At 37.3% G+C, this 22,698-nt stretch overlaps 1 protein-coding gene and 1 pseudogene across 3 annotated transcripts in view; both read right to left on the reverse strand.

The window, feature by feature from the left end:
- The window catches only part of HPSE2 (heparanase 2 (inactive)), a 687,285-nt gene that overhangs the window by 543,126 nt on the left and 121,461 nt on the right, over positions 1-22,698 (reverse strand). The window lies entirely within an intron of this gene.
- Positions 17,069-17,947, reverse strand: LOC113923719 (annotated as a pseudogene).

Raw genomic sequence — 22,698 nt, forward strand, 5'->3', positions numbered from 1 at the left:
CATCCCTTCAAATTAGTATTTTTGTGTTCTTTGGGTAAACACCTAGTAGTGTGATTCCTAGATCATAGGGTAGTTCTATTTTTAACTTTTTGAAGAACCTCCATACTGTTTTCAAGAGGGTCTAAGCCAGATTGCATTCCACCAACAGTATAAGAGGGTTCTCCTTTCTCCACATGCTCACTAAACCCTGCTATTTCCTCCGTTGTTAATTTTAGCCATTCTGACTGATATGAGGTGATATCTCATTGTAGCTTTGATTTGCATTTCCCTAATGATGAAGGATGTTGAGCATCCTTTCATGTGTTTGTTAGCCATCTGTATTTATTCTTTGGGGAACTGTCTATTCATGTCTTCTGCCCATTTTTAATTGGATTATTTGGTTTTGGGGTGTTGATTTTTTCTTCGTTTTTTAATTTTTTTTATTAACATATAATGTATTATTTGTTTCAGGGATAGAGGTCTGTGATTCATCAGTCTTACACAATTCACAGTGCTCAGCATAGTACATACCCTCCCCAATGTCCATCACCCAGCAACCCCATCCCTCCTAGCCCCCTCGCCTCCAGCAACCCTCAGTTTGTTCCCTGAGATTAAGAGTCTCTTATGGTTTGTCTCCCTCTCTGGTTTCGTCTTGTTTCTTTTTCCCTCCCTTCCCCTATGATCCTCTGTCTTGTTTCTCAAAATCTTCATATAAGTGATATTATACGATACTTATCTATCTTTGATTGACTTATTTCACTTAGCATAATACCCTCTAGTTCCATCCACATCGTTGCAAATGGCAAGATTTCATTTTTTTGATGGCTGCATAATATTCCATTGTGTATGTGTGTGTGTATGTATATATATATACCACATCTTCCTTATCCATTCACCTGTTGATAGAAATCTAGACCCTTTCATAGTTTGGCTATTGTGGACATTGCTGCTATAAACACTGGGGTGCATATGGCTCTTTGGATCACTACATTTGTATCTGTGGGGTAAATACCCAGTAGCACAATTCCTGGGCTGTATGGTAACTCTATTTTCAACTTTCTGAGGAATCTCCATACTGTTTTCCAGAGGGCTGCACCACAGCTAGCATTCCCACCAAAAGTGTGGGAGGGTTCCCCTTTCTCCACATCCTCACCAACATGTCATTTCCTGACTTACTAATTTCAGACATTCTGACTGATGTGAGGTGGTATCTCATTGAGATTTTGATTTGTATTTCTCTGATGCCGAGTGATGTTGAGCATTTTTTCATGTGTCTGTTGGCCATTTGGATGTCTTCTTTGCAGAAATGTCTGTTCATGTCTTCTGCTCATTTCTTGATTGGATTAGTTGTTCTTTGGGTGTTGAGTTTCAGAAGTTCTTTATAGATATTGGATACTAGCCCTTTATCTGATATGTCATTTGCAAATATCTTCTCCCATTCTGTCGGTTGTCTTTTGGTTTTGTGGACTGTTTCCTTTGGTGTGCAAAAGCTTTTTATCTTGATGAAGTCCCATTCGTTCATTTTTGCCCTTGTTTCCCTTGCCTTTGGCGATGTTTCTAGGAAGAAGTTGCTGCAGCTGAGGTTGAAGAGGTTGCTGCCTGTGCTCTCCTTAAGGATTTGGATGGATTCCTGTCTCACATTTAGGTCTTTCATCCATTTTGAGTCTATTTTTCTGTACGTTATAAGGAAATGGTCCAGTTCATTCTTCTTCATGTGGCTGTCCAATTTTCCCAACACCATTTGTTGAAGAGACTGTCTTTTTGCCATTGGACATTCTTTCCTGCTTTGCTGAAGATTAGTTGACCACAGAGTTCAGAGTCCATTTTTGGGCTCTCTATTCTGTTCCATTGATCTATGTGTCTGTTTTTGTGCCAATACCATACTTTCTTGATGATTGCAGCTTTGCAATTGAGCTTGAAGCCCAGAATTGGGTGATGCCACCAGCTATGCTTTTCTTTTTCAACATTCCTCTGGCTATTTGGGGTCTTTTCTGGTTCCATATAAATTTTAGGATTATTTGTTCCATTTCTTTGAAAAAAGTTTATGGTATTTTGATAGTGATTGCATTAAATGTGTAGACTGCTCTAGGTAGCATAGAAATTTTCACAATATTTGTTTTTCAAATCCATGAGCATGGAACTTTTATCCATTTCTTTGAGTCTTCCTCAATTTCTTTCATGAGTATTCTATAGTTTTCTGAGTTCAGATTCTTTGCCTCTTTGGTTAGGTTTATTCCTAGGTATCTTATGGTTTCGGGTGCAATTGTAAATGGGATCGACTCCTTAATTTCTCTCTCTTCTGTCTTGTTGTTGGTGTATAGGAATGCCACTGATTTCTATGCATTGATTTTATATCCTGCCACTTGACTGAATTCCTGTATGAGTTCTAGCAGTTTTTGGGTGGGGGGGGAGTCTTTTGGATTTTCCACATAAAGTCTCATATCTTCTGTAAAGAGTGAGAGTTTGACTTCTTTGCTGATTCAGATGCCTTTTATTTCTTTTTGTTGTCTGACTGCTGAGGCTAGGACTTCTAGTACTATGTTGAATAGCAGTGGTGATAGTGGACGTCCCTGTCGTGTTCCTGACCTTAGGGGAAAAGCTCTCAGTTTTTTCCCCATTGAGTATGATATTTGCTATGGGTTTTCCATAGATGGCTTTTATGATATTGAGGTATGTACCCTCTATCCCTATACTCTGAAGAGTTTTGATCAAGAAAGGATGCTGTACTTTCTCAAATGCTTTTTCTGCATCTATTAAGAGGATCATATGATTCTTGTTCTTTCTTTTGTTAATGTATTGTATCACACTAATTGATTTGCAGATGTTGAACCAAACTTGCAGCCCAGAAATAAATCCCACTTGGTCATGATGAATAATCCTTTTAATGTACTATTGGATCCTACTGACTAGTATTTTGGTGAGAATTTTTGCATCCATGTTCATCAAGGATATTGGTCTATAGTTCTCCTTTTTGATGGGGTCTTTGTCTGGTTTTGGGATCAAGGTAAAGGTGGCCTCATAAAATGAGTTTGGAAGTTTTTCTTCCATTTCTATTTTTTGGAACAGTTTCAGAAGAATAGGTATTAATTCTTCTTTAAATGTTTCGTAGAATTCCCCTGGGAAGCCATCTGGCCCTGGGCTTTTGTTTCTTGGGAGATTTTTGATGACTGCTTCAATTTCCTTAGTGGTGATCCGGTCTGTTTAGGTTTTCTATTTCTTCCTGGTTCAGTTTTGGTAATTGATACATCTCTAGGAATGCATCCATTTCTTCCAGGTTATCTAATTTGCTGGCATAGAGTTGCTCATAATATGTTCTTATAATTGTTTGTATTTCTTTGGTGTTGGTTGTGATCTCTCCTCTTTCATTCATGATTTTGTTGATTTGGGTCATTTCTCTTTTCTTTTTGATCAGTCTGGCCAGGGGTTTATCAATCTTGTTAATTCTTTCAAAGAACCAGCTCCTAGTTTCGTGGATCTGTTCTACTGTTCTTTTGGTTTCTGTTTCATTGATTTCTGCTCTGATCTTTATGATTTCTCTTCTCCTGCTGGGTTTAGGCTCTATTTGCTGTTCTTTCTCCAGCTACTTTAGGTGTAGGGTTAGGTTATGTATTTGAGACCTTTCTTGTTTCTTGAGAAAGGCTTGTATTGCTACATACTTTCCTCTTAGGCCCGCCTTTGCTGTATCCCAAAAATTCTGAACAGCTGTGTTTTCATTTTCATTTGTTTCCATGAATTTTTTTAATTCTTTAATTTCCTGGTTGACTCATTCATTCTTTAGTAGGATGCTCTTTAGCCCCCATGTATTTGAGTTCTTTCCGACTTTCCTCTTGTGATTGAGTTCTAGTTTCAAAGCATTGTGGTCTGAAAATATGCAGGGAATGATCCCAGTCTTTCTGTACCAGTTGAGACCTGATTTGTGACCTAGGATGGGATCTATTCTAGAGAATGTTCCATGGGCACTAGAGAAGAATGTGTATTCTTTTGCTTTGGGATGGAATGTTCTGAATATATCTGTGAAGTCCATTTGGTCCAGTGTGTCATTTAAAGGTTTTATTTCCTTGTTGCACTTTTGCTTAGATGATCTGTCCCTCTCAGTGAGGGGGGTGTTAAAGTCCCCTACTATTATTGTATTGTTGTCGATGTGTTTCTTTGCTTTTGTTATTAATTGGCTTATATAATTGCCTGCTCCCATGTTAGGGGCATAAATATTTACAATTGTTAGATCTTCTTGTTGGATATACCCTTTAGGTATGATGTAGTGTCCTTCCTCATCTCTTATTATAGTCTTTGGTTTAAAATCTAATTTGTCTGATATAAGGATTGCCACCCCGGCTTTCTTTTGATGTACATTAGCATGGTAAATTGTTTTCCACCCCCTCACTTTCAATCTGGATGTGTCTTTGCATCTAAAATGAGTCTCTTGCAGACAGCATATCAATGGGTCTTGTTTTTTTATCCAATATGATACCCTGTGTCTTTTGACTGGGGCATTTAGGTCATTTACATTCAGCGTAACTATTGAAATATATGAATTTAGTGCCATTGTACTGTGACTGTTACTGTATAATGTCTCTGTTCCTTTCTGGTCTATGTTACTTTTAGGCTCTTTCTTTGCTTACAGGGCCCCTTTCAATATTTCTTGTAGGGCTGGTTTCGTGTTTGCAAATTCTTTATTTTTTGTTTGTCCTGGAAGCTTTTTATCTCTCCTTTATTTTCAATGACAGCCTAGCTGGATATAGTATTCTTGGCTGCATATTTTTCTCAGTTAGTGCTCTGAAGATATCATGCCAGTCCTTTCTGGCCTGCCAGGACTCTGGATAGGTCTGCTGCCAATCTAATGTTTCTACCATTGTAGGTTACAGATCTCTTCTCCCGAGCTGCTTTCAGGATTTTCTCTTTGTCTCTGAGACTTGTGAGTTTTACTATTAGATGTCAGGGTGTTGACCTATTTTTATTGATTTTGAGAGGGGTTCTCTGTGCCTCCTGGATTTTGATGCCTGTTTCCTTCCCCAAATAAGGGAAGTTCCCTGGTATAATTTCCTGCAATATATCTTCTGCCCCCCTCTCTCTTTCTTCTTCTGGGATCCCAATTATTCTAATGTTGTTTCACTTTATGGTATCACTTATCTCTCGAATTCTCCCCTCGTGATCCAGTAGTTGTTTATCTCTCTTTTTCTCAGCTTCTTTATTCCCAATCATTTGGTCTTCTATATCACTAATTCTCTCTTGTGCCTCATTTATCCTAGCAGTTAGAGCCTCCATTTTTTTATTGCACCTCATTAATAGCCCCTTTGATTTCAACTTGGTTAGATTTTAGTTCTTTTATTTCTCCAGAAAGGGATTCTTTTTTTTCAAGCCCAGCTAGTATCTTTATAATCATCATTCTGAACTCTAGTTCCAACATCTTCTAATGTCTGTGTTGATTAGGTCCCTGGCAGTCGGTACTGCCTCTTGTTCTTTTTTTTTGAGGTGAGTTTTTTCCATCTTGTCATTTTGTCCAGAGAAGAACAGATGAATGAGAGAACAAAATGCTAACAGGTTAACAATGACCCCAGAAAAATATACACTAAACAAATCAGAAGATACCCAAAACCAGGGGGAAAAGAAAGGGAAATTAAAAAAAAAAAAAAAGGAATATGATCAGGCTCGTGAACAGAACAGTACCACACCCTAGATTTTAGGTGTATTATTTTGGTCTGTTAGAAGAAACTGCCTCCCACGATTTTAAAGAATAAAAAACTTATGTATGTACAAAATAACAGTAAATACAATGAAGGGATGAAATATGACTGTAAAGATGAAAATTAAAAAAGATTTTACAAAAGGAACTGATAAGATAAGAAGTTGGTTGAAAAAAGAATGAAAAAAAATTAAAAAAGAGAGAGAGAATGTGATCAGGCAGGAGACTAGGACAATGTCATACACTAGATTTAGGGTATATTTTGGTCTGTCAAAAGAAACTGTATCCCAAAATTTTAAAGAAAGAAAAACATATATATACAAAAAATAAGGTTAAATACAATGAAGGGATAAAATATGACTGTAAAAATGAAAATTAAAAAAGATTTTTAAAAAGGAATTGATAAGATGTTGGTTGAAAAAGGGAAGAAGAAAAATTTGAATAAAAAAACAGAAAAAGAAAAAATAAAATTTAAAAAATTAACTTTGAAAGACTAAAGAATCATGGGGCGGGGGGAAAGCCATGAATTCTATGTGCTGTATTCCCCTAGCTCTGGGGTTTTGCCATTCTCACTGATCAGTAAACTTGGTCTTGGCTGGCTGTTCTTGCTGATCTTCTGGGGGAGGGGCCTGTTGCAGTGATTCTCAAATGTCTTTGCCCGAGGTGGAATTGCCCCACCCTTGCTAAGAGAGGCCAGGCTAAGTAATCTGCTGGGGGGGGGGGGGGGGGTTGCTCTCGGAAGCTTTTGTTCCCTGAAAGCTTTCAGTACAGCTTTGGAGGATGAGAATGAAAATGGCAGCCTCCCAATCTCTGCCCTGGAGGAGCCGAGAACTTGGGGCCCCGCTCCTCAGTGTGCCCCCAGAGAAAAGCAGTCAATCACTCCCATTTCCCCGGTCTCCGGCCGCACTCTGTGCTCACCCAGCCTGTGACCCAGCGTTTCTATCTCTGGCACCCAACCCCGTGTGGAGTCTCCAAACCCAGCAGATCCCTGTGGTGCACTCCCGCGCCGCTCCTCCCGGGGGAGGAAGGGGAGTCTCCCCAGATCTGCCGCTTGTTGGGTCCCTACTGGAGGAGCAGTGGCCCGACTGGGCCGCGGATCACGGTTTATGGCAACCCGGAGCTGGGAGCTCACGCCTCGGCTCCATCTCTGCAGTTGGCTTCCCTGTTCTGATACCTGGGAGCTCTGCTGCACTCAGGCACCCCCGGTCTTTCTGTGACCCCAAGGGTCCTGAGACCACACTGTCCCAGCGAGTGTTCCACTGCCCCGCTTAGCCACTGGAGCGACATCCCTCAGCAGAGCAGACTTCTAAAAGTTCCAATTTTGTGCTGCATTGCTCTAGCATTTGCCAGAAGCGGTTGACGGAGGCCCCCTCCCCCACCGTCTCTCCTCCGGAATATCGCCTCGGATTCACTTCTCCTCACATCCTACCTTCCAGAAAGTGGTCGCTTTTCTGTTCATAGAATTGCTGCTATTCTTTTCTTTGATCTCCTGTTGAGTTTGTAGGTGTTCTGAATGGTTTGATAACCATCTAGCTGAATTCCTGGGACCAGACAAAATTTAGGTCTCCTACTCCTCTGCCATCTTGCTCCTCCCCTCTGGGGTGTTGAGTTTTAGTGATATGTAGTTTGCAAATATCTTCTCCCATTCTGTAGTTTGCCTTTAAGTTTTGTTGATTTGTTTCTTTCACCATGTAGAGCTTTTTATTTTGATGAAGTCACAATAATTTATTTTTGCTTTTGTTTCCCTTGCCTCAGGAGACATATCTAGTACAAGTTCCCACCATTTAACCTCTTCAAAGTCTAAATTTGTTATATAGCTAACATTTTGAGCTAGGCACCAAGGTGTGCATTCTACTTGCATTATCCCATCTAATCTTAACAACATTTTGCAGTATTTACTACTATTATCCTTATTTTACAGATAAGGAAACTGATTCTAAAGAAGTAAGTTATCCAAAGTCACATAACTAAAAAATAGCAGAGCCAAGATTTAAGACTAGTCTGATTCTAAACTAGTCATGCTTTTCTCTTCTAAATTGATTCTGTGCCATAATTTCAAAACTTTGAAAAAAACCTTTATAAAACCTACACACTGAACAAGCAGAGTCATGAGGGATTATCAGATAGCAGAATTACTTTTGTCTCCAACATCCCTTTAAAATATATTTTGTGGGGGAAGCATTTCCTATGTCCCTGAATGGACACTTGGGCAGTTCCACGGTTTTTGATTCTCACTCTCAGGTAGCAAGTATTCTATAGTCACTTTAAAATTCAACCATAAGTCTCAAAGTTCACAAAATGTCTAATCTCAGGTTATCAAACCTTTATACTTCATTCAAAATTATATCTACCTCCTGCTAAAAGGTTCATAGAAGGGTAAGGAAAAAGTTAGGAAAGCAATAAGACTCTTATTTAAATAGTACTGTTAAAATTTGGCTTCATGCTCTCTGAAGATGAGAGTGCCTTCACAGATATTTCAAAGCACCACACACACACCCAATGGTGGCAGTCTGTCACATTAATGTCCCTCAACTTGGAGTACTGCACTCTATTCTGGCAATCATTTATTTCTTCCTTGGCCTCCAAGGAAACAGTAGGGTCCACCTTGCTGAGGCCTGTTTGCCTGTCTGTGAACTTCTATTGAACTGGATCTAAGCCATCCCCCCTACTGCCCTTGTAGGTATGATCCCACATCTGACCCACTATTCCTTTAAAAATCCTCCTCAAGCGGCATGTGGGTGGCTCAGTCAGTTAAACCACCCAACTCGAGATTTCAGCTCAGGTCATGATCTCATGGGTCATGAGATTGAGCCCTGTGTCGGGCTCTGCACTCAGGAGGAGTCTGCCTGAGACTCTCTCCCTCTGCACACCCTCCTCTCTCTCAAATAAATAAATAAAAATCTTTTAAAAAATCCTCCTCAAATATCTAACAATACATAATTTAGTACACTCTTTATAGATGAGGAGTCTTTAAGATTATGTGGCCAGTTTCTAGGTATATCCTTCTGCACCTTGGTCTGATACTCTGCTTTAGTATGTAACACCTATTGTATATAGATGCCTTAGTAGAAACTTCTAATTTAACATGCTGCTCTAATTCCATACACTGGAATGTAAAAGGTGTGAATCAATCTCCATATAATTCCAAGAGTCCACAGGCCAGGGCCTCTACTCAACCATCATATTTTGAAGCAACTATAAGGAAGAGGCTGAGAACTCTAGTTCCTGGAATATTTGGCTCTTCCTTTAAATATCTTCACTCACTCTCAAAAGGCTAGTTGACCAGAAATAACTTGGTAATCAATATAGTCAGGAATGAGGCAGAATCCTACAGTTGGCATTTGGAGGTTATATGCCCCACATCCTTGTTGATAGCATTCTATATTCTCCTTATCATTTCTGATGAGAGCCTTCCAGAACACAAACTCTGAGAACTCTTTATCCTAGCTCTACTTCTCATTTTCCAGAACATAGTCCATTGTATTTAATTGCTGATGATCCAAAACAAAAATTTTGAAACTTTGAAACCTCCTATCACTGGTCATCTGGTCAAGAATTAATAGTAATAAATTTTCTTCAAATCCTTGAAACAACTGGTTTGAAAATGCTTAGCATTAGTTCATAAAATTTAGAATTTCATGGAAATGATTCTCCTGAAAATGCCAACTGCCTATTTATTTTTAAATGGTAATTTTATAATTTCTTATTTGATGACACGTTTCTGTGAGGAATTAAGCAAATACGTGCAGCAGCATGCTAAGTGAAAATTGGGAAGAGCTGCTTCCAAACAGATCTACACTATCATAATGTAGATTCTTCATTTAAAAACAAATAAATAAAATTTCATTTTCTCCACAAATTTTAAGATCTTAAAAGTTTCCAGAGCTCTCTAGAAACTATTTCCTCATGTTCTATACTGATAAGACAACTGCTCCTTTGGAACTATAGGTAGTTGTGACTCCGTTTGTAAAAATTCAAGTAAAATCTATCATTCTTAAAGAGAGGGAGAGAGCAAGTCATAGGCTTCTCAAAGGTCTTTACAGGTTGAATATTTAGAAAGGTCAGGACACCAACCAATGTTAGAATATGTAAAACTATTTCACTTTCTACCCAACCATATATAAAATAAGCTGTTTCTCAGCTTCATGATTATTTCAGTCTAATAATGCACTTGTTGCCAAACACTTCTGAGAGCATCCACGGAGTACATTTTTCAAATTTGAATTAGTAGCCTCTCTTCCAGAATTGTGCTTTGAAGATTCATAAAGGGTACTAGCAAAGTCTGATTTGAGATAATGAATGTCAAATTGACCCTTAAAAAAATCTGTGATGTAGGATTTAAAGTAGAATAGAAAACAGAAGGTGATGAGAGCTTTTTATTCCATTGGGAGGCTGGCAAGCCATTTCTAAGAGAGAGGGCTCTAAGTCTTACTCAGGGACAAGAATATTAATGGATCTTGAATTATATTTTCCGAGAATCACTGAAATTTTGATGGTGAATAAGATAATTAAGTTATTTAGTGTTCTGGTACTTGTTAAAAGGTTTGCTTCAGGTGTCTTCTGACAGAGCAGCTTTCACATTGCTACTCATTTTTTGGATGTCAGATTTCTTTAAGTTAGACTTGATTGTATTCCAAATTAGTGGATCCATAAGGAATAAAGCATAAGGGCAATGGTTTGCCTTGTGACCTCACTTTTCTGATGAATCTAAGAACTGATTTTTCCATTTCTTCAGCTTTTTTTGTTTTTTGTTACAATGGAGTGGAGATGTCCAAGCTCCTTACATGCCTGACCAGAAGTCAGAAGTCATGTTTATTTTTAATTCTAATTGTTGATGAAATTCCTCTCTATAAAATACAGATGAATAATAACCCCCCACATGCACAGAGGATTTTATGATTATGCCAGATAACATATCTGAAAGCCCCTAACATAGTGGCTACTTTAGGCACTTACCTATTTGTTGAGTCTAAATTTGTTGACAATGAACTACTCCAACTTACAAGCAGTTGTTTTATAAATATCCATATATAGGCTGAATGTTTAGAACTTAATAACAGTTCCATGATGAAACAATGATAAGTATGGTAATTAAATTTCCAGATTTTCCAAAAAGGCTATTCTTATCTAACCCATAGTATAATAACAGTATTTCTCCAAAAATCCCTACCATGAGAGCTATAACTCTGAGATCACATAGTACCTGAGAATAGCAGAAAGAAGAACAGGAAAATGGAGATGGCTGTAAAAGTAACAAATACATCTTAACCAGGTGCCATTGTTCTCACTTCCTAAATCATTCTCCCCCTAACCAGTCTGTGACATCTTCCAGGTCTCCTAATTCACAAATGTTATTTCAATGATGTTAATGGTACTTCTCCAAAGTTCAAGACAAAGAACTGATATACTTGAAATAGGTATTTCTGGTGAAAGAACTTCCTGAGTCCTTCGATGCCCTGAGAGCAGAGTGGGGGACAAAGACTTGAAGGAAACATGTGCATGCCCCTGTTTCAAAGATAAAAATTACATTGCTCTGGGGAAATGAGGGTATAGTCTCAAACATACTTTCTCTGGGATTTTATTCTCTCAGTCATGCCCCAACAATATATTGGTGAGTTCCATTTCATGGATAGCTTTGCCAACTTCTGACTCGTACTTCATAAAGGATGGTATCAGGTTAAGAAAGAAGAATCCGATGGGAAAATCAAAGTTACAATCATTGCATGATTCTGCCAAGGGCCACTCATTCTATTCAACATTCATTCACATTTTTCCAGGTCTGTGCTTGGTACAGAGGGTGCAATGGTGAGCAAAACATGGATCTTGCCTTAGAAGCTCATGGTCTAAGCTGAAGAGAAGTATCCTGAGGAAAATTTTATTTGGTCTTATTCATATCCTGGCCTATACTTGAACTAATCACTGCAGTAATTTGGCACCACACTTCTTCCCCTGAGGTGAGAAAGATGGGGTATGGATCAGAAAGATAGGCAAAGATAGACAAATATGAAGATTGCATGTCCCACATAAATGATACTAGGGTTCTCCAAAGAAATGGTATAATCAGAAAGAAAAAACAAGAAATGTTGGGCTAACATATCAGAAACCCTTCCCCATGAATAGTACAAGTGAGAAAGAAGACATATAAATTCTATTTCATAAGTACATGAGGTTTCACAAAGCCACATATTTGGACAGCTCATCAAGAAAATTATCATTCCCCATTTACTACAATCAAACATAAAGGGTAATACTCTTCATGGGAATCCTGTTAAAACAACAACAACATGGTGATAGAGGTTGCTCAGTGATCTGTAGTAAAAGATCCTGATTTGGCACTACTGAAATACAGTGTGCCATTCTAGCCTTGCCAATCATTTCCCAGGCAAGTCACAGAAGAGCCATGTAGGCTTGCCAACATGACAAAGTGTCTATTGGCACAACTTTTTTTTTTAATGAAACATTCTTATTATTCATGCAACACTGATTCAGTCCATAGACAGAAAATAAAAGAGCCACATAGAATAATTTACCCAATAATCTATTTAGGGCATTGCCTAGTCTGTGCTGAATAGTGCAGAAACACTCAGGGCACAAAGTTAGGGCTGGCAAAGAGTCTGGAAATTGAGATAGGAAATCCAAGAGAGGAGAAAGCCACAGAAGGGGAGCTCTCAAAACTCTGAATAAATTCTAAAATGAAAATTACAATCTAGGTACAAAATCTAAGTATAAACTGACCACAGAACTGTGACACTCCAAAATGTCTATTGGAAGGCAACAGCTGGAAAGCTAAAAAGGCTGAGCAAGGATTTCAGCTGCTGCCCAATGCAGGGAGAGAGTGTTTTGAGTTTGAAATATGCCAAGTTAAAGAGGCTTGATAAACATCTGGACTCTTCAGTAAAACTGCAGAAAGGAGTAATGCCAAGGAGTAAAGACTATGTCTCACCCTAAGACTAAAAGAAAAACTAAAACAGATCTGCTCTATCAAAGTGTAAAATGAAGCCTACAATAGTTCAAGGTGACAAACCAAATATTGAACTGTCTGCTTGAATTAAAAAAAAAAAAAGCACTCTTCAGAGAAAGAGGAAAAAAATTCAGATTCTCTACAGTATCAAACATAATGTCCAAATACAATTAAAAACATACTAGACGTGGAAATAGAAAAATGTGACCCATAGTCAAAAGAAAAAGTAGTAATAGAAACCCCAAAATAATTCAGATGTTAGAATTAGCAATAAGTACTTTTAAATTTTAATTTATTTTTTTAATTCCAGAACAATTAACATACAATGTTATATTAGTTTCAGGTGTACAATATAGTGATTCAGCAATTCTGTACATTACTCAGTGCACATTAGGATAAGTGTACTCTTAATCCCCTTCACCTATTTCACCTATTCTCTCACCCACCTCCCCTCTGGCAACCACCAGTTTGTTCTCTATATTTAAGAGTCCATTTTTTTAAAAGATTTTATTTATTTATTTGAGAGAGAGAGAGAGCATGAGTCGGGGGAAGGGGCAGAGGAAGAGGAAGAAGCATACTCCCTGCTGAGCAGGGAGCCCAATGTAGGGTTCGATCCCAGGACCCTGAGATCATGACCTAAGCCGAAGGCAAACGTTTAACAACTGAGCCACCCAGGTACTCCAAGAGTCCATTTTTTTGCTTGTCACTCTTTTTCTTTGTTTGGTTTGTTTCTTAAATTCCACATATGCGTGAAATCATATGGTATTTCTTACTCTGACTGACTTACTTCATTTAGCATTATACCCTCCCTTTTATTGCAGATGACAAGATTTCATTCTTTTTTATGGCTGAGTAATATTCTTCTCAATCTTCTTTATCCATTCATCTATTGATGGACACCTGGGTAGCTTCCATACCTTGGCTATTATAAATAATGCTGCAATTAACATAGGGGTGCATATATCTTTTCAAAATTAGCGTTTTCATCTTCTTTGGGCAAATACCCAGTAGTGGAATTACTTGATCACATGGTAATTCTATTTTTAATTTTTTGAGGAGCCTCCATACTGTTTGCAGACAAGTACCTTAAAGCTGCTATTATAAATATAATCAAGGTCTAAAGGAAAAGATGATCGTAATGGATGAGAAGATGGCACATCTAAGCAGAAAAATAGGAACTATGCAAAAGAACCAAATGAAAACTCTAGAAATGAAAACGGCAGTATCTGAAATAAAAAATTCAACAGATGGGCTTAACAAAAGATTGGAGCCATCGCCCTAAAAGTCACAAACTTGAAAAGTTCTTTGGCTGAAGAGAAATGACATCAAATGGAACTCACACATACAAGGAAAAATAAAGGAGACTGGAGAGGCACATGGATGGCTCAGTCAATTAAGCATCTGACTATTGATTTTGGCTCAGGTCATGATCTCAGGGTTCTGAGATGGAGCATCATGTCAGACTCCGCAATGGGTGTTGACTCTGCTTAAATTTCTCTCCCTCTCCCTTTCCCTCTGCCCCCCCTAAAAAAAGGGGGGACTGGACATGGTAAATATGTGGATAATCTTAACATGATATTTTGCATCTTCTATTCATTTCTTCAAAAAAAACACAACTGACTGTATATACTTAACACTACTGAACTATAGACTTAAAAATAATTAAGATGATAAATTTTGTATGTTTTTTGTCACAATAAAAAACAAATTACTATTTAATGAAAAAAATATAATATTGTGGGGATTATAATATACATAGATATAAAATATATAAAACAATAGGATGGGGGTCTAAGTGGAATTACAGTGTTATACAAGTTTTATTGCAATTAGTGCTACATTAATTCTTTTTTTTAAAGGTTTTATGTACTTATTTGTCAGAGAGAGAGGGAGAAAACAAGCAGAAGCACAAGCAGGGGGAGCAGCAGGCAGTGGGAGAAGCAGGCTCCCCGCTGAGCAAGGAGTCCAATGTAGGACTCAATCCCAGGACCCTGGAATCATGACCTGAGCTGAAGGCAGACACTTAAACGACTGAGCCACCCAGGTGTCCCAGTACTACATTAATTCTAAGTAGAATAGGATAACTTAAAGATCAATACTGTAATCTTTGGTACAACTACTTAAAAATAATACAGAAGTTATAGCTAAAAGTCATTAAAATAATTAAAACAAAACATTAAAAATTGTATTAACCCAAAAGTAAACAGGAAAGGAGAAAAATAGGATGGGGGGAAAGAGGCAGGACAAATAGAAAGCAAATAGCAAAATGGCAGACTTAGAATTCAACTTTCAACTATGTTGAAGTAACTGGTACTAAATCAGCCCTCCTGAAATAAACTATAAATCTGAACAAACCATTTGAAACAACTTTTTAAGGCAGAGAACAACAGAGAGCACAGTACTACAACTCTTGAGAGAAAGAAAACTCATGAGGTGAGTGAGCCCAGGATCACCCAGCTCTCTAACTGGATATAATTTTCCAACTATAATGCAGAGACCTAGAGCCTGAGCTGGTTGAGGTGATCCCACTGATCTTGGGAGGCAGAAATCAGAGTCTGAGTTGGCTGAAGTGGCTGTAATCTATGATGCAAGGTAATAAAAAAAAAAAGGTGGATGTGCAGAGAAGAAGGCCCCAGGAGTCCTGTGGGAGGTCCTGTATAAAATCCTTAACTGAGGACAAGGCTATACATGTTCAGAGTGAGACTATGAGAGTTTACCAGATAGCAGTTAAGATAAAGTTGAGAGGGAAATAGAGATATTAGAGAACAAGCACTGCTAGAGAAAAAAAGCATAGTTCCTGGCCCTTTCAGAGTGGAGAGATCCTGTTAATACTTTGATAACATAGTTCACATTGAGTTGAGATAGCAGAAGGCTACACCATAGGAGTAATGGGCAAACTTTACTATAAGACCTACTCTAGATGCACCCTAACAAAGTATGAAACCAAGTTTTAACAAGATCCAGAAGAGAAATGTTGAAAGTTAATTCCTGACAAGCTAGACGAGCTTGAGAAATATCCTGAACTTTCCAAAGATCTGTGGAGATTAAATTAAATTACAAATCAAAAATAATGAGATATCTAGAAAATCTCCTAGTATCTGGAAATTAAATCTTTTCTAAATAGTCCATGGTCAAGGAAAAATCACAAGAGACATTAGGAAATACTTCAAACTAAAAAATAGTAACTTACCAAAATTCGTAGAACACAGAACAAACAATGCTTAAAGGAGGAATTTAGTTTTAAATTCACATATTAGAGAAAATAGCAAGATTTAATATCAATTATCTAACTTTCCACTTTAAGAAGCTAGAGAAAGAAGAGCAAATTAAATCCAAAGTAAGTCATAAGAAAGGAATAATAAAGATCAGAGTAGAAATCAGCAAATAGAGAAAATTAACAAAGCCAACATTTTTTCTTTTAAAGGATTAATAAAATTAATAAACACCTCTCAATAAAAATTAAGGAAAAAACAGGAAAATCACAAATTAATAGTATCAAGAATAAGAGAGAAGCATCACTACAGATCCCAGAGACATTAAAAGGATAATAATGCAATATTATGAACAACTCTATGGCAATAAATCCAACAACTTAAAATGGGCAACTCTTTTTTAAAAAAGACAAAAATTTATGAAGAAATACAAAATCTGAATAGCCCTTATATGTATCAAAGAAACTATAATAAAAATTTTGCATAAATAAAACTCCACACCCATCTGAGTTCACTGGAAAGTTCTATCAACCTTTAAGGAGACTTAATATTAAGGTTACATAAACACTTTCAGAAAATAAAAAAGAATGTTTCCACTTTATTTTATAAGCCATATTTTATTTTATTTTTTTTAATTTTTTATTGTTATGTTAATCACCATACATTACATCATTAGGTCTTGATGTAGTGTTCCATGATTCATTGTTTGTGCATAAGCCAGCTTAATCCTGATACCAAAATCTGACAAGGACATTACAAAAAAAGAAACTTACAGACAAATAGCCCAAATCCTCAACTGTATTAATTAATGCAAAAAGACAGTGTTTTCAACAAATGCTGCTAGGATAAATGGATAAACATATGGAAAAAATGAATATTAATCTCCTCCTGACACAATTAATTAATGTGAAATGGATCACAGACCTCACTGTAAAAGCAAAACTATAAAATGTCTAGAAGAAAAGATGAAAGAAAATTTTTGTGGGCTTGAGAGTTGACAAGGATTTCTTAGATATAACACCAAGAACATTAAACATAAAAGAAAATTTTGATAAACTAGACTTACTGTGATTAAAACTTTCTGCTCTATAAAGCAGAGTAGAGTTTCATAAAACTGAGTAAAAGTTAGCAGTTCACTAACAGGAGAAAGCATAAACAGATTGTGGGATAGTCATACAATGGAAAACTCAGAATTTTTTAAATTTTATTTATTTATTATTTATTTTTTGAACTGGATCAGTTATCTAAATTAAGTTCTTTGCAAGAAATTTGGAACACCAGTTTGTGAGGATAAACTCCATTTGTGAGAGAAAACACAGAGCAGAGGTAGATCTAAAGCTGAGGAAGAGCTTTGATTTTTGGCAGAATTTGTGAGTCCACAGCTTTCTGATCAACCTTGTACTGTTCTGTAATCTCATATTTCCCCTTCTCTGTGTCAAAAACCTCAAAAGTTTATACAGCTTATTCTTCTTGAAGTAAGCATAAGTGAGATGTTTTGGGATTTTTGCACTACTGATATAAATTTTGATGGATTGGCAATAACAAATTTCTGGTGTGTTCTATGCAGAGGAACTTGACTGAGGGCCAGAGATCCAGTCACAAGTAGCAAGCCACTGCTCAGTTGCTTCAGGAAAACCACCCTCTTGCTTCTGTGGTGCCCAGTGAGGACAATCAAAATGGTTCCAGGAGTGATGCTAGCTCGCAGTTTTCTCACATGATGAATGAAAGGTTTTTGCTGTGGCTCAATAGCTTTTGAGTCACATCTTCAGTAAGATAATACCTAGGCAATTTGTGAAGCTTAACCACTCAGATATCACCATTCCTGTCACCACCAACTGGTTTTGTAATAGTATCAAGAACCTTTTTCTTTTTCCTTTCAACCCTGGATTCAGCTGCTGAATTCTTCCTCTCGTACATGGCCTTTTTGTAATACATAGCTGATTAGGAATATCTGTCAATTCCTCTGACCTTCCTCTGAAACCTGCAGTTTCAGCTGCAGTGGTGCTTCTTCTTTGGCGTTTCAGCCTTCAGATTATCCTTCTTAACCTTGCCTCCACCATCAGCCTTCTTGGCTTCAGGTTTTTTCTCCTTACTATCTGGATTCTCAGCTTTCATCTGCCATCTTGGAAGATGGGGAAGGGTCAAAAAAATTTTTCTAATGAACTACTGATACACACAACAAAGATGACTATTTGGGGGGCACCTGTGTGGCTCAGTCAAGTTTCGGCTCAGGTCGTGATCTCAGGGTCATGGGATTGAGCCCTGTGCTGGGCTCCAGACTCAGTGTGGAGTCTGCTTGAGATTCTCTGTCCCTCTACCCCTCTCCACGCTCACGCTCTAAATAAATAAATAAATAGAATCTTAAAAAAAAAAGATGAATCAAAAACTAATGATGTAATGTATGGTGATTAACATAACAATAAAAATTTTTTAAAAAACAAAGATAAGTATTGGAAACATTACACTAAGTTTAAAAATCTAGACACAAAACAGTATCTATGAAGTTCAAGAACAGGCAAAATAATCTATGAAATCAGAATGTAGTTGCCTTCTAAGATGTAGCTGAACTGGAAAGGGACAGTAGGGGACTTTCTGGATGATAGAAATGTTCTAGATCCTGTTTAAGGTGATGGTTACATAGGTGCATACTTTTATCAAAAGCAATCAAATTGTACACCTCAGATCTTGCATTTTATGATATATAAATTTTATTCAATTTTTCAAGTGACAATATAAAAAAATTTTAGTTCCTGCTGAATTATGTAATTTTCCATCTAGATTTCAAAAGGTATCAAGTACCGGGGCGCCTGGGTGGCTCAGTTGGTTAAGCGACTGCCTTCGGCTCAGGTCATGATCCTGGAGTCCCGGGATTGAGTCCCGCATCGGGCTCCCTGCTTGGCAGGGAGTCTGCTTCTCCCTCTGACCCTCCCCCCTCTCATGTGCTCTCTCTCTCTCTCTCTCTTTCTCTCTCAAATAAATAAATAAAATCTTTTAAAAAAAAAAGGTATCAAGTACCAAGTAAAATAAAACTCAATGACCCATACACCTTACATGAATCCAATTATAGACTAGAACAGCTAAAATGAAAGGTTCCAAAGTTTACTCACTTAATATTCTACAGATTAGGAAAGGCATATCCACTATGAACAGACACAACAAGAACAAGAATGGAGTGTCATGTTATCTGCTTCTTCCCTTCACCTCCCCACAGTGTTCAACCTCCAAGGAAAGCCCACCTGAACACTCTGAAGACCAAAAGTTGTCAATAAGCTTTCAAGGCTTGAATTCCTACCATAAGGTAGGAATAACTCCAGACAAAACTTATCATCAGAACAATAACCAGGACCAACCTAAAAGCAATCACTTCTTTGGTAGTCCCATCAAGGTCATTCAAGTCAGTGAGACTGACCTTTCTCAACATTAACCCAGGATTCTAATCAAGCCGACATGGAGATGCACTTATTTTGTCCAGCTGGCTACAAAAACACACGCATGAATTCTTTCTTACTCACCCTCAAGCTAGCCTTTCCCTCCCCTCTTCCTGTTTTTCTTTTTCACACATGCACAAACAGTCACGTCGTCATATGAGACAAGTGAACACTGAATCTTAAGGGTAAAAAAACAGATGTTTTCCAATTATCCTTCACAAAACCATATTTTATATTGGGTTCTTCTATGGATTTATAACCAATGAAGAGATGTTACTACATTAGCTCATGGAGGGGGATGATAAAAACTGGAAAGGAAGAGTCAGACAAGGCAAAGAGAAGCTATCCAGAAGGATGCAATTGGAGAAGCATGACAAATGGGCAGCACAGTTTTAGAGGGTTCCGGCAGAAAGGCAGATTGCCTGACTGGGAGAGATTCTCCACAGCTGGAGCATCACACACACCATCTGGAATTTTTTAAATCTGCTTTCCCCAGGTGATCTAATTCTCAGAGTGCCAGTGGAGATGAGAAAAGAAGTAATTGTATAGCTCAGAACAGCTCCAAATGCTCCCCAAATTAGTTAATGAAATCTTGTTTGAATCAATTTCAGCTTCCCCTCCACATTGAGCCCCTAGTTTTGTGTTGTTGTTCCCCCACAAAAAAAAAATTGAATGGTAGGAGTTTAACCCCTAAAGGTTTTCTGTACAGTGGAACAAAACATGATTCCCAGAATAATGGTCAAAAATGGTGCTCCAACTGTCAGATGTGGTCCAAATTTCCCAAGACAGGCCAACAAAGCTTCATTTTCAGTCTCACTCCTCTTGACTGGTCTTAGCACTACTTTTAGCTGTCACCAGATGGAGAGCCTACATGTTGAGGTCCATAGTTTTCATTCCCAGATGGTCCAAACTTCAGATTTAAAACAATAAGGGAAAATATAATTTTAAAAATGAAGACCAACCATAAACCAAACTCATAAAAATGAAAGGCTTTGGTTTTCTTTTTTCACAATATATATCTGTCTGTGAATATGGAGGGGGTGCATGCAAGAAAAGGAGAGACAGCTTACTGTGGAATAAGAGGGTGAGGGAAGGAATAAAAAGTAGCAGGAAAGGAATTCCACCTCTATCCTCTATCCTCATATCTTCCCCAATTGACTTTTTTTTTTTCTCTCCTATCTTGTTTTATGCCAGAAGTATAAAGCCAACTTTTTCTATGAAGGGCCAGATAGCAACTTAGCAACTATTTTAGGTTTTGTGGGCCATGAGGGTTATTAAACAAGTACTCAACTCTGCCTTTGTAGCATAAAAACAAACATAGACAATATGTAATGAATGAATATGGCTTTGTTCCAAATTATGAATAGTGAAATTTGGATTTCAAATACTTCTCTCATGTCATGAAATAATATTATTGGGATTTTTTTAAACTACTTAAAAATGTAAAAACCATTCTTTGGTCTCAAATCATGCAAAAAAAACCAGTCAGCAGGCTGGATTTGGCCCATGGGCCACAGATTGCCAATCCCTATTTAATACCAATAAATGCCATTATTCAAGGTTCAATTCCAGAACTACACAATGGCTGCAGCAAGAGTCTCACATGATGCCTTACTCAGAGTAGTTTTTCAAAATTGAAGTGTTCCATTATACCATGAGGAACTGTGGTAAAATTTCATTCTCAGGATCACAGATGTCGAAGGTATAAATAAATGTGTATCTAAAATAAATTCCTCTCCTGTTTTTAAACTTAAAATTTTCTCCTTTACCTATTCTTTTTATGGATCTTCTTCATTCTTGTTGGCATCAAGAAAGGGTAGTGTCTTGATGATCATAAACATTTTCAAGTATCTACCAGTGCTTCACTGTGGTGATGATAAAGATTAATATAGACAGCAGTACATTTCTTTTCTCTTTCACTTTTTTTAAATGAAAAAACCAACATGTCCACTCAAACAAATTAGCATCTCTATGTCGGCAGACTATTTGCTGGGAACAACAAACTCCTATGTCATTTTGAAAAGGGAAAAAGAGCTGGATATGAAAAGATAAGCAGGAAGAGTAGTTTATAACTTGTAAGTTTGGGCACAGCACTTTTCACAAGACTTTTCACTAAAGGGACCATTCTTAGCCAAAGGTACCAAGCCAGGAGCTGATGCTACAGATATGGTCCTAGCCTTAAAAAACTTACAGTCAGGTTGTGGGGACATACATATGAGGCAAAAAGAAGAGTAATATAGTAAACCACAAACACTTCACAGATTTCAATATATATTAAAATATACAGCAAGATAGAATCCCACACAGATATTCTAAAAATGAAAGCTTAGAGAAATTGTATGAGAAAAATCCAACTAAAAAATATATTGAAAAAATACTTCCTGCCTAACAAAAACAAAATTAGAAAAATACCCAAAAAAGCCATAATAAAGTATAAATCCCCCACCTACTCCCCTCCAAAAAAACCTATGGATAAAAAGGAAGGATCATCCCAAGAGGAAAAGAAGACAATTACAAATATAGCAAAATATAAGAAATAAAGCACAAAAGATAAATGATAATATGGACATAAATGAATGTCTTTGTGACATATATTGGGAGTTATATTTTTAGGTTTAAAGTCAACAGTGAATTTAAAAGTTTGAGCTAGTAGTGTTTAAAATTCTACAGAAAATGCAAATATATGGGGAATTCAAACTGGTGTAGCCACTGGAAAACAGTATGGAGGTTCCTCAAAAAGTTAAAAATAGAACCCCCATATGATCCAGTAATTGAACTACTGGTTGTTTACCCAAAAAATACAAAAACACTAATCCAAAGGATACATGTACACTTATATTTATAGCAGCATTATTTATAATAGCCAAATTATGGAAGCAGCTCAAGCATTCATCAACAGATTCATCAACAGATGAATGGATAAAGAAGATGGGGTATGGTGTATATATATATATATATATATACACACACACACATATATATATACACACACATACACAATGGGATATTACTCAGCCATCAAAAAGAAGATGGCAGGAAGGGAAAAATGAAGGGGGGGAAATCGGAGGGGAAGACAAACCATGAGAGACTATGGACTCTGAGAAACAAACAGGGTTCTAGAAGGGAGGGAGGTGGGGGGATGGGTTAGCCTGGTGATGGGTATTAAAGAGGGCACGTACTGGGTGTTTGTTATACGCAAACAATGAATCATGGAACACTACATCAAAAACTAATGATGTAATGTATGGTGATTAACATAATAAAAAAAAGAATGAAATCTTGCCATTTGCAATGATGTGGATGGAGCTAGACAGTATTATACTAAGTGAAATAAGTCAGTCAGAGAAAGACAAATACCACATGATTTCACTCATATGTGGAATTTAAGAAACAAAACAAACGAGCAAAGGGGGAAAAAAGAGAGAGACAAACCAAGGA

The sequence above is a fragment of the Zalophus californianus genome, chromosome 15 (genome assembly GCF_009762305.2).
Source record: "Zalophus californianus isolate mZalCal1 chromosome 15, mZalCal1.pri.v2, whole genome shotgun sequence".
Classification (NCBI taxonomy): domain Eukaryota; kingdom Metazoa; phylum Chordata; class Mammalia; order Carnivora; family Otariidae; genus Zalophus; species Zalophus californianus.